This window comes from Tachypleus tridentatus, chromosome 13 (genome assembly GCF_004210375.1).
Source record: "Tachypleus tridentatus isolate NWPU-2018 chromosome 13, ASM421037v1, whole genome shotgun sequence".
In the NCBI taxonomy this organism is placed as follows: Eukaryota; Metazoa; Arthropoda; class Merostomata; order Xiphosura; family Limulidae; genus Tachypleus; species Tachypleus tridentatus.
In genome coordinates this window covers 79,103,343-79,116,042 of record NC_134837.1, presented here as the reverse complement: position 1 = coordinate 79,116,042, position 12,700 = coordinate 79,103,343, and the positions used below count along the sequence as shown (strand labels likewise).

Genomic DNA, 12,700 nt, shown 5'->3' with positions numbered 1-12,700 from the left:
TTTAAAATTCGATACGTTAGACCCGTATAGTTGTAAAAGAGCTGTCCATAACGAAACTCCGAATCCTTGTCCTCTATCAAAAGAGTGAAACAGCTGGGAGTTTCTATTTTGTAGCTGTTTTCTGAACTTGAAAATAATGCAATATTATACGGCAAATAATGTGTCTCAAAAGTAATTCATTATTTTTAAGCCTTTTTTACACTGATATCTCCGGAAAAGACGAAATATCAATTTTAATCATTCTTGATATGGATCTTTAACGTACATAATTCTGATAGTGTAGGAAATTCGATGTCCGAATAGGTCAAACGTTTCAACCAAGTAATATTTCTAGTACCTGCAAAATAAGTACCATTCTGACACGGTTTTTCAGATTTAAAGTGTAACCTGTCACTACTGCATAGTATTGTATTAGTTTTCCACAAAGTACAGAAATGACATATGTGAAAAGTACTGATTATACATATATATATAATTATATGGTGAATTTAATTTTTTTAATATCAGGATTTTTTATTGTTTTTTGAAGCCGTTTTCTATGAAGTGCATTGCAGTTTAGATTAAAAAAAATGTAGGGGGAGTAATCTCAAACAGGACAAGAAAAATTCTGAAAAATCAAATATCACTGTAAGCGTATATAAGTGACTATGACTCGTGAGGATATGGAATCGTGACCTAATGCTGAGTAGACACGAATTAATATCGACTAATCCGAACGTGCCCTAAAAATTTCTGAAATATTTATGTCGATTGGCAATATACAGGGGGAAAAATAGAAATCAAATAGCGCGTGACAACAATATCAAGGACAAGAATTAAACACGAAAACAATAGGGGGAAAGGTCAGCAAATTATGTGTGTCAGGATTATTAGAGAGAAGAGAAACATAAGTAACAATACATTTGTAAAACCAACTCATGTTCTTGGCACAAAATATTATTACAATATAATGAATTTCTGGTAGAAAAAATAATTGTTACAGCATAACGTATCTTTGTGACAAAAGAACAGTCACAGTATGGGCATGCCGACTTCACTAATACGTTGACAATTTATTGTGTGTTTTTCTTTTGTTCTTAGCCACAAAGCTTTATAATGGGTTATTTGTACCTTTCTACTGCTGTCCTTCGTAGGTTTTGAATGGATCTTTTACAAAACCACTATGGAGGTTCGTTATGTCCATACGGAGGAACACACAGATTACCAGTTTCGTATTTTGTGTTTTGAGGTTTTTATAGACGTTTTTGCGCTTCATACCGTTACTTCACTTCCTGAGGACGGGTCTTCATCAAATTTAGCGTGAAGAATCTTTACTAGAAGTGTCGTTATAAACTAGTCGATGCTTATTAGTTTCATTATGAATATATGATCAAGTTAATTAGTAAATTAAGCACAAAGCAACAAAATGAAATATCTGTGCTCTGCTCACCACGGGTATTGAAACCCGGTTTCTAGCAGTGTGAATCCGCAGATATACTACTGTGCCAAGGTCTTGAATCTACAAAGAGCACTGAAATAATCAGAGGCTGAATTAACAAAGTATTGAAATTTCGTGCCGACAAACAGGCTCAACTATGTCTTTAGATAAATCAGTAGCTTTTGTAAAGAAAAGCAAATGGCTTTAGGTATTTTGTCGCCTCACACAAAATTCGAAAGATGTCCTCCTCGGAGGATCCCTGCATCATTATCATCGATAACCTGTAAATATAAAATTACGCGAACAAAATGTTTCACATTGTGTAAAGCTTAGTTCGACAAGGTCGGCTTTGGGTACTTTATTTTGCTAGATAAAATTTTAATTTTTTCAACCTTCCGAAAAGCTACACGAGAGCTATCTACGCTAGCCGTCCCTAATTTAGCAGTGTAAAGCTAGAAGGAAGTCATCACCACCCACCGCCAACTCTTGGGCTACTCTTTTCCCAACGAATAGTGGGATTTACCGTCACATTATACTGCCTCCCTGGGTGTAAGAGTGAGCATGTATGGTGTAATGGTGATTCGAAACCCTGCCCTTAGATTACGAGTCAAGTGCCCTAACCATCAGGCCATGTTGGGCGTGATTTGTATATACAGTACCTGGGTTCTCTCCGCATTACAAACGCCTGTCTGTGTATAACTCCGAACTTTTTCTAAATTCATAATAACTTGACTTTTTATCTTCTTTACTTTGGCGTTAAAAAATCTACTGATCCGCATAGCTAGATGGTTAGGGCGCGCGACTAGGAATCTGAGGGTTGCGGGTTCAAATATCTGTCACACGAAACAAGCTTGCCCTTTCAACAATAAGGCGTTATATTATTAGGGTCAATCTCACTATTCGATGGTAAAACTCGTGGTCCAAAAGGTGGTGTGAGTGGTGATAACTAGCTGCCTTCCCTCTAGTCTTGGCCCGGCATGGACAAGCATGTTAAGGCGTACGACTCGTAAACTGAGGGTCGCGGGTTCGCATCCCAATCGCGCCAAACATGCTTGCCCTTTCAACCGTGGGGGCGTTATAATGTGACGGTCAATCCCACTATTCTTTGGTAAAAGAGTAGCCCAAGAGTGGGCGGTGGGTGGTGATGACTATCTGCCTTCCCTCTAGTCTTACACTGCTAAATTAGGGATGGCTAGCACAGATAGCCCTCGAGTAGCTTTGTGCAAAATTTAAAAAAAAAAACCCTATAGTTTTATACTTTTAAATTAGGGACGGTTAACGCATAGCTCTCGTGTAGCTTTGCGCGAAATTCCAAACAAATAAATTATTATTGAGTGCAATATAGGAAATTTGTTTTATATTTAAACTGATTATTTTACACTGTCAGTGTCCATGAAAACAGTTTTCAAGTCAGCCACACATGGCAAAGACTATAAAGCAAGCGCAAGATAGTCGATTCTATTGAAGGTGAAATTAATTCGAAAATTTTTATCGATTTTGCTACCCTCCAGTTAGTTGCCTATGCGCTAACGCCAGCCTTGGAGCTAAGCTTGCGTGTAGTAGATTTACAGACACAGCCAGAGGCTTCCAAACGTAATGCTTAAAGCTGTTATAAGACAAAGTTATAGTGTAAGCATTTGTGTCATGTGAAGTTGTGTAAACTTGTTTTTATTTGTCACCAATCCCCTTGGTTATGTGTCTTCTGTAAACAGATTATATGTTTGTTATGTTTAATCTATTCCTTAGGGTGTGTTAGTTACGTGTCGTCTGCTTTTATGTCGTGTTTTTGTTACGTGTCACCTGTCCCTTAAGTTGTGTGTATATTATTTGTCACTATCTTTCGGGATACGTGTTGTCATATGCCCCTTAAGTTATATTTGTTACAAGTCGACTGCTTCTATGTCGTAATTTTTCCTTTTGTCTATGCAATAGGTTACGTGTGATATTTTACAGAAGATGTGTGTTTTGATGTGCTTCTACCCCATAAGTTGTGCGTTTGTTTGCATTTATTACTGTCAGTAAAAAGTCGATTCACCTTTGGTAAGGACACATCTAATCCTACATAAAATGTTGGAAGCAGTGAATTCACAGACAGCTATTTTTTTCAAGTAGTTTTTATGCTTGATAATTCTCTGACAATTTAGCTTCTTAAAAAATTCTCCGAAGAAAAATGAAAGAAAGAAGACACGTTTTGTAAACCAAAAAGCCAACTGAAGAGAAACCGGTACCATGTGATAGCATCAAAGCATGATTATTATTATCGCTCATAGGATATACCTGTGTGTGTTTACTTTCAATACGAAATATATTGTGAAATAAAATAATTTCATGTTTTTTATTTCACCAAAGACAGAAGTCAGTTTGTGTCTTGACGTATTTCTTACGTCCCCGCTAGTACAGCCGTATGTCTCCGGATTTAAAAGGCTACAATCAGCAGTTCAATTCCCCTCGGGGGGCTCAGCAGATAGCCCAATGTGGCTTTGCTGAAAGAAAACACACCCACATATATTTCTTAAACAACATAATATCTTATTCTGTTAATATATAAACTAGATACTTCCACTATTAATAGCGTATGCACTTTATATTATTTTCAGTTGTTATTAAATAAAATATTGCTAAATCCGCACGATGTGAAATTATTCAAAATAAGCATTTACGTCAATAACAATTACATGAGATTTAAATATATAAGCGCAAAACGTGTTACTGAAGACCGGGGGGAGTACCGTTGGATTCTTAATATTTAATATCGTATACCTCATGGCGTTACTTCTTAATATTTAATATCATATATCTCACGACCTTACTACTTAATATTTAATAGTGTGTACCTCAGGCCCGGCATGACCAGGTGGTTAAGAAATTCGACGCGTAATCTAAGGATCGCAGGTTCGAATCCCCGTCACACCAAACATTCTCGCCCTTCCAGCCATGGGAGCGTTATAATGTGCGGTCAGTCCCACTATTCGTTGGTAAAAGAGTAATCCTAGAGTTGGCGGTGGATGGTGATGCCTAGCTGCCTTCCCTCTAGTGTTACACTGCTAAATTATGGATGGATAGCGCAGATAGCCCTCGTGTAGCTCCGCGCGAAATTAAAAAAACAACAAGCAAACAACTACATGTGAAGGTGTATGAACAGATCACTAAGTACATTAGGCTAAGCGTAACACGGCCCGAGAGATATGTATAGCCAATCCATTTTAACGACACACAGTTCACCAAATTCAGCAAGTTGAGACTCTTCAATTACACCTTCAGGTGCACACACGTCGTCACATATAGAGTCAAGCTACATTCATTACGACTATCTTGAGAAACATTAATATTTCGGTATTTGACCTTCACCAGAACACATATTAAGGAACAGATAAAACGTAACAAACACGGACACACAACACGTAACATAAAGACAGACGACACGTAAGAAAATATAACTTAAGGGACAGCTGACACGTCATGATGTGACGGTTAATCCAACTTTGGTTTGTTTTGGATTTCGTGCAAAGCTACACGAGGGCTATCTGCTACCAACGAATCGTGGGATTGACCGCACATTTTAACGCCCCCATGCCTGTAAAGGCGAGCATATTTAGTGTGACGGGGATTCAAACCCATGACCCTTGGATTACGATTCGAGCGCCTTAACCATCTGGCCATATTGGGCCTTAACGTGTAGTTAAACTGGTTTCTCATATCGTATCTAGCTAGATGAATACACCTTAATGTAAGGTTAAGGCAGCTTACCGTACTGTATCTGGTGAAATGTATACATTCAAGCTTGTAGTTAAAATGACTTAATTTCCTATATAAATCTGTCGAACTGAGCACACCTTAATGTGTGGTTAAGGTGACTGAACTCAGTGTATGTGTGGAGTGATTTGTGCATCTAAATGTGTTATTCATGGGGTATACTTTCTAGTTTGTTACATAACGTTCTCCTTTTTATGTATTCTTCAGTTACAAGACAGAAAAAACAACAACCCTGGAGTATAGGATATGTTTTCATAACACCTTAACCCATTCCATGAACATATCTGACTCATGATATACGGCAGCAGCTGTGACAGTCGATAAAAATTTGCACATTCCCGTGAAGTCCAGGACAATCTTATGATATTTTTTTTAATAAGGATTTTTCTGCAAAAAAGTTGCTTATATACAGGTAATTATAACTTTGAAATAACGTGTTCAAAACTTATGATTATAACGTTTAAGTAACGCGTTAAAAAAACTAAATATTATAACGTTTAAGTAGAATGTTCAAAAATTAAAGCAGGATTTATAAGTGTATAATATTACATATTAGTAAGTGAAACTGAAGACGTTGTACAAGCTGGATTTATAAATATTTAATATTAAATAGTACGTAAACGAAACCGAAACATTGTAATAATTTTTTCTGTAAGACTATGCAGGAACAGACAAATATTGAAGTCTCTGCTACCACAGAAGTAAGAAATTTCAGAGAGAAACATCATTTGACAAAGTGTACAGACTTGTTGTCATATATTTTATTGAGGTTGGAGGCCAGTGAACCCTAGCGGATATAAATCGCTCAAAAACTAATTGAATGATGCAAAGATATACATACACAAACACATTTTACTACAGTATTCAGGTACGATTTAATAATGGTTCAGTCAGCATTTCTAAGATGTTCAAAGTTTCGTGCCAAAAGAAAAAAAAAGTCCGTATGTGTGTGTTTTAACATATAAACATGTTTTTCCAAAAAATGTTTTTCAATCTTATTGGTTGAGACTAAAACGTGCCGCTACAAGTCTACATCCTAGTATTCAGTTAATTTTTCACCGGTCTACTGTGTTATTGATTCAGTTCAGGGAAATGAATGATGGTCTTCGAAGACGTTTTTGAATTAACACTAAAACTTTTGGATTCTTCTAACCTTTCACAGTCACTGTTAAAAGCTAATTTCAGATAAGAATATTAAAAAACAAGAACTATCTACGTATACGTTCTTGAGTCGACTTTTAAGGTTTTTTTTTTAACTTGTTTCACTTTTTGTACGTAACGTTATCTTAAATTCATTCTTTTGATAAATTACTTCACAGTTAGGTTTTCAATGTATCTGTGCTGCACACTAGAAGGATTTACACATTTTGATAAATTTGGTAAAAAGAAATTAATATCCTTGCGTTATATATATAAATTTTATTTTAACCATCGTTTCGCCCTTGCATCTTTCTAATATTGAACCATTTCGTATATAAATCCTCATGAAGCCACCAAGGCGTAATGTTGGTTAAAATATATATGTGTCCGGAGTATAAGATTTTTTTTCCTTACCTCCTTTTTTACTATTAACAGTGTGTTTTTCTTATAGCAAAGCTACATCGGGCCGCCTGCCGAGCCCACCGCGGGGAATCGAATCTCTGATTTTAGCGTTATAATTCCGTAGACTTATCGCTGTCCTAGTGGGAGCACCGATTAACGTTTCACCGGGTTTAAATACAAGTTTCGTGTTAATATCTAGTTCATATTTTGTATATATAAAATATCTGTTCTACATTCGTTTTATCCTATAAAGTCCCGGTTAAAAAGACTGGTGTAACATACAGCGTTACTGACATATACATCAGTGTTTGTTTACAGAACAATTTAGAATGAGTTTTTATATTGTCAAAAAGATAGTTATTAGTTTCAGTGTTACTGGAATGTATATCAACTTTGTTAATCTTTTCAGTAATGTTACGAATCTGTTTAATAATATCACAAGGGTTTTTATCAGTTTCAGTGTTGCTGTTACGAATCTGTTTAATAATGTCACAGAGGTAGTTATCAGTTTCAGTGTTGCTGTTACGAATCTGTTTAATAATGTCACAGAGGTAGTTAGTTATCAGTTTCAGTGTTGCTGTTACGAATCTCTTTAATAATGTCACAGAGGTAGTTATCAGTTTCAGTGTTGCTGTTACGAATCTGTTTAATAATGTCACAGAGGTAGTTATCAGTTGTAGTGCGACTGTTAAGATTCTGTTTAATAATGTCACAAAGGCTGTTATCAGTTTCAACGAAACAATAAAATAGACGTTGTTTCGTCTTTTCTGTTTTAATTTATCCTACATATAGTATTGTCATTCTAGACGAAGGATTTGTAATGCCAATTTCGGTGTTAAGGGGTTGACACCCATGAGTTGGGAAGGTTAAAGGTCAGTTTGTGTATTTTCTGTAAGAAATGAGTTTTGATATTTTCAAACTAAGACATTTAAACTATGGGAAAGTATTTTGCTGATCACATATTATTTAGGTAATTTAAAGGAAGCAGAAATATCATTTAGTTAGTCATGAAAACGGTGTTAAAATTTGGGTCAGAGAAACTGGCAAAGGTGTCGACGTAAACTACCTAAAAATAGGTTTATAAACGCTCTCTGTCCTAATTTGGTCGTAAAAAAGTAATGTTATCTATATAGGTCAGATAGTAATATACTTTAAAACTCGATTTAAAGACCATACCCGTAGACCATTCACTTGTTTTTGAACGTTCTTCTAATTGTAGGTATTTTAGAATAATTCCGACTGCCCAAATCGTAGACCAAAAGAAAAATAGTCCACTGTTAGTAAAATCAAAGAAGCTTCTATAATACGATACACTTTATCAAAAAACATCCGGCTACTCCCACCATCAGCAGCTTTCTTCTGTAATATACATAAATTCTTTCTTCTTTACACTTGAAAACATTTAGTTAACTAAATGAAGTATCGTATTCCTTCTCCCTGTCGCAACAAACATGTTCGTCCTTTCAGCCGTGGGGTCATTATAATGTGACGATCAATCCCACTATTTGTTGGTAAAAGAGTAGCCGAAGAGTTGGCGGTGGGTGACAATGACTATCTGCCTTCCCTCTAGTCTTACACTGCTAAATCAGGGACGGTTAGCGCAGATAGTCCTCGTGTAGTTTCTTTCTTTATATTTTCAAAGATTGAAGATGTTATGCCATGTTGTAGCTTAAACATGTTAAAACCTTTATATATTGATTGATTGATTATTTTGAATTAATCACTAAGCTACGCAATGGGCTATCTGCGCTCTGTCCATCATGGGTATCGAAACTCGGTTTCTTGCAGTGTGAATTCGCAGACATACCGCTGTGTTACTGGGGGTCTAACGTTTATATAACCTCACATTGTAATGCAACATGTTTATATGTTACTACTGCATCATGTTGTTAAATATACTTTCATATTTTGGAGGATACATTAAAATGTTATTATGGCCTTATTATCTGCATGTTAAAATATTTCTAGGGTTTTACCCTGTAAAACAACATGCTAAACATGTTTCGCGTTGTGAAGAATATATTAAAATGTCATTTTGGCCTTGTTGTGTAAGACAACATATCAAAATGTTTCTATGGTTTCACGTTGTAGAAGAACACATTGAAATGTTATTACGGCTTCGTCACGTAAGACAACACCCTAAAACATAACTTCCTTTTCACGTTGTGGAGAAAGAAGCCAAAATGTTATTATGATTTCGTTATATAGTGTAACATGCTCACAATGTTTATACAGCCTCATGGAAGTAATGTAACATTCAAAAATGTTCTTGGGCCTCATGATAGAAGATGATCTGTCAGATGTTTCCGTTGTATTATTATCCAGATGAGGTAGCATGTAAGACTATTTCTTTCATGATTTGAGATTAACATGTTGAAATAATTTTAGTACTCTAATATGTGACCTAACATGTTAAAAAACACACTTCAACTACCGAACTATATCTAATGTCTGTTAGAATGTAATATTTTAACTATAGCTTTCACATTTCTTCTGCAGCCGTTCAGTTACACAAAAGTCATAGCTTTTCAAACGTGTTTTTCGTTTACGTTTGAACAATAGCACCAAATATATTCACCACATTGTATCAATACAAATACAAGTCAAGTAAGATCAAAACAAAAAGTTACCGTTACGCTGATGGATTAACATTTCTCGGACTGAATACCGGTGTACATGCCACACACACACAGCAGTTCAAAAAACAGCTGGTTTTATTCAAGGCATAGACATTTCCGTCATTATTTGAAAATTATCCACACTTCGTATAATACAGATAACGAAAAGAGTGCCGCCTGGTGTGTTAATGAAGAATATCACGATTTACTGTGTGAACGATTTTTATGAATAATAAAATGTTATACCTGCTATGCCGAAACTCTGGGTACCAGTAAACTAGGAGTTTGTTTGTTTTTCTTTCTGTTCCCTATACTCTCTTGAAGTATGGATTGTCGTCAGTAATAAAAAATGAGACATGAATTAAAACTAAATACATTTCTTTAATTGTGGAGATATTTCTGTTGTTATAATGTTAAAAATATACTTTTTTTTTTCTGTGTGCGCATGCTTAAGTTGGCATACGGATCCGGCTGTTGTCACGTGCGTTACCTACAGTGGTTCTAGTACAGAAGTAGATTCAAAAATGTCCTTTTGATAATTAGTTATTAATTTGTCACTAGAAGACTTATTATCTTATAGAGAAGCTTCAAATCTCAAAGTTTCTTTCAAAGATTTCTATACTTTCGACATTTATTCTTAAATTTCTTTATAAGAGAGAGTTACTATAAAACGTTATAATTGAAAATCTGAAACTAAACTGCATACACGGAACTAGGGAACTAGAACAGTCGTTATTTTTATTTTGGGCGGTAAGTTCGGATGTTATTTCTTAAGCCTAACTTTTCACTGTGAGCAGCGCTGCTTCGTCATTTGCATGTTTATGAATTCTAACCTAATCGATCGAGGGAAACTGCCTATTGAACTATGTAGCGTGAGCTAGCAACAAACGTTTAATTTATTGTCTTCAATTGACATATTTTTTCCTTATTTCAGTCAAAGAAATATTTGTGACTGTGTGACGCAAAAAGTAAAATACAATGTCCTTAGTAGGACTAAAACATTAAATACAGGCCTAAATACGCAGTTAAATCTTGCTCCTAATAAAAATTGCTCTAGCAGAATGTTAAATAAGCTATTCGAGAAATATTTTTAAATAACATTTTGTTGTATAAAAATTTGAAAATACAGTGGCTACAGTTTATTTTATTTTTTCAAATTTAATCATTTCTCGAAAATTTGCATCATTGTCGTGGGAAAGTAAAATGTGAATATTAATTAACAGCGCAGGTATTTGATAAATTACTTGTGAAATAATCTCATACATACCAGCTTCTGGTATGACATAAAGAAACAACATTGTTTTTTTACCAACCAGGATGTTTCATCCAGTTTTGTCATGACGATCTTCACCATATTCAAATTAAGCTAATTTTTTTACGTGTTGTATATACACGTGTATGTGTCGATGTTTTTTATATTACTACTATGATGACATTATGGTTTCTGTCAGTATACAGAATGTTCCGAAATGTAAATCCCAAAAGTATGTTGAATCATATTTTTACTATTTGAGATAACAACAAAGTTCAAACGAAAATATCCTCTGAAGGCTTACAAGTTTTACTTAAATTAATTATTATTTTTATTACTTCCTTTATTTATCATTACTATTTATAAATGTGTTTTATTTCAGATTACAGAGTTTACCCTGTTACTGAGTAAAACTACAACTCCTGAAGAGTTCACCCGATATAACTCCTTTGGACTTTTACCTTTGGGAGTTTTGAAAGAAAAAGTCTACAATAACAAACCAAGGGATGTTGAGAGACTGAAACTTCGTATTATCCGTGATGCTGTCTTACTGTGTTGAAAATGTTGTTCTCAGAACTTGAACACAAAATTAGGTTGTTTGTTTTGAATTTCGCGCAAAGCTTCACGAGGGCTATCTGCACTAGATGTCCCTAATTTAGCAATGTAAGACTAGAGGGAAGGTAGCCAGTCACCACCACCCACCGCCAACTCTTGGGATTCTCTTTTAACAACGAATAGTGGGATTGACCATCACAGTATAACGTCCTCACGACTGAAAGGACAAGCATGTTTGGTGTGAGGGGGATTCTAATCTGCAATCCTCAGAATACGAGTCAAGTGCCTTATCCACCTGGCCATGCTGGGCCCAGAATTAGAAAGATTATAGCTAGTGGTGGAGGATATTTAGAAGTTTATTAATTAATAAAATAAAACTTGAAAACCTCCATAAGATAGCTAGTTTTCAATTTTGTCCTTACTTCAAATACAAAAATGTTATTCAACTTTGTTTTTGGCATATTAATTTTGGAACGCCTCTTATGTTAGCTTTAAGTAAAACTTAAATGCAAAACTTTTGAGCATTTGATGTTTAAAATATTTGAGTTTTGTTTCAAAATTCACGAATAACACCTCTTGATCGTTATAACGTTGAGCTTAAAGAAATAATCACTTTTGTTTAACAGTTGTTATTAAGCGAGGAAAACAACAAACAAAAAAACACCAATGTATTCTCAAAACAACTGGTGTGGGTATCAGTACAGAACAACGTTTCGACCATCTTAGGTCATCCTCAAGTTTACAAAGAGAGTTTGCAACTGTACTTTATTTTAATTAAAGTTCGGATACCCACACCGGCTGTCTTGAAAATACATTTTTGCTTCAAGTGGGTTTCTCGTCATTACGAAAAGCACCAGTGTTTCGTTCTTACTTTGCATGTTTTTTCTTAAGGCATTGTATTTGACTTTATCTTGTGAAAGCAACATAATAAGAACTATTACCTTATTATTTATTGAAACTAAGAACCAAAACGTTGAATGTATGTTACCCACTATACTATGATAATTTGTGTAGTACTCATTTCATAGAAATATACAAACACAAAATTCTAACACTAGAATAACAACACAGAAAAAAAAAACACGAATTTTTTCTCGTCATATACTTTTAATGTTTTCTGCTCTACCTATCATCACAACTAACCTATTCAAGCTGAAAAAACAAAACGCTGTGGAAAACACATGAGAATTAGACTTATGTGTCAGAGTTCAACGCAAGTTTTTCTCTAAAATAAACATATTTTAACGTGTTGACCTACTTCATGCTTAGATTTCTTAGTTGATTTAATCGACTCTTACTCAAAGGCCAACTGTTTAGGTTGAACTCCTTGCTAAGCGGAGCTTTCCATGTATCCGTTCAGTCTTTTAATGGAACAATCCAGAGTCTTATATACTTTTAAATTAAGAACTAGTTTTATTCCAAACTTTGTGAAAAACGATAATTTAATTATAAATGAACTTCTGAAATCAGAAACAACAAAAGTCGTAACGAACTGTTTTTTCAGAGTTTTTACTTCATACTTATAATTTACAGACATATACATATTTATATAGCAGTACTGTT

At 34.8% G+C, this 12,700-nt stretch overlaps 1 long non-coding RNA gene across 2 annotated transcripts in view; it reads left to right on the top strand.

Moving 5' to 3' along the window:
* Positions 1-12,086, top strand: part of LOC143237894 (uncharacterized) — a 30,697-nt gene extending 18,611 nt beyond the window's left edge. Inside the window, exons 2-3 of one of the 2 annotated variants that reach the window (XR_013020318.1) lie at positions 5,378-5,582; positions 10,965-12,086. This is a non-coding gene — a long non-coding RNA (uncharacterized LOC143237894). The remainder of the gene's footprint in view (positions 1-5,377; positions 5,583-10,964) is intronic. The other variant, XR_013020317.1, reaches the window with a different exon arrangement.
* The last annotated feature ends 614 nt before the right edge of the window (positions 12,087-12,700 follow it).